The 741-nt window shown below is 39.5% G+C and overlaps 1 non-coding gene across 1 annotated transcript; it reads right to left on the reverse strand.

Annotated features, from left to right (window-relative positions):
• Positions 1-433: 433 nt before the first annotated feature.
• On the reverse strand, positions 434-505 carry TRNAC-GCA (transfer RNA cysteine (anticodon GCA)). Its single transcript has one exon. It is a non-coding gene; the product is annotated as a tRNA-Cys (tRNA).
• Between the last annotated feature and the right edge of the window lie 236 nt (positions 506-741).

Here is a 741-nt window from a genome sequence, read left to right on the forward strand (position 1 = left end):
AACATTCTCTGTTGTCAAAACAATAGACTCTATTATTTCTTTCTCTCCTTCAAATCTCAAAATTGTTGAAAAGATGTAACATAGGTAAATTTGCCTGGAGGAAATTTTTCAGAAGAAAAGTATTGAACCTCACCATTAATGATTCTTATCAGTCTTTCAAGCTTCTTTAGCTGGAGGGTTCAGATGTCTAGATGCATGTTTCTGGCAGAGGCTACATTATATTTTAGAGATTATCCATGTGCATGGGTGTAGGTACATTTTATTCATTTTAATTGGTGTTCAGTCATCTGTTATGTGAAAGTGAAAGTGAAGTCGCTTAGTCGTGTCCGACTCTTTGCGACCACATGGACTGTAGCCTATGAGGCTCCTCCATCCATGGGGTTTTCCAGGCAAGAATACTGGAGTGGATCGCCATTTCCTTCTCCAGGGGATCTTCCCAACCCAGGGATTGAACCTGGGTCTCCTGCATTGCAGGCAGACGCTTTACCATCTGAGCCACCAGGGAAGCCTCTGTTATGTGACCATACCATAATTTTCTCATTTCCTGTTGTTAAATATTTAGTCTAGTTGTTGCTTGGTAAATTGTTCTTTTATTATGTTCTATTATTCTATTATTATGTTCCTATAAATGCAGGGCAGTTCCATCTCTAAGAATTTTGGAGTTAAGGCTTCTGGGTTTAAATCCCACCCGTGGAATCTTGAGAAAATTGCTTAAGCTAGTAGTGTCTCAGCTTACTCCTC

The sequence above is a fragment of the Bos mutus genome, chromosome 12 (assembly GCF_027580195.1).
Source record: "Bos mutus isolate GX-2022 chromosome 12, NWIPB_WYAK_1.1, whole genome shotgun sequence".
NCBI classification, from domain to species: domain Eukaryota; kingdom Metazoa; phylum Chordata; class Mammalia; order Artiodactyla; family Bovidae; genus Bos; species Bos mutus.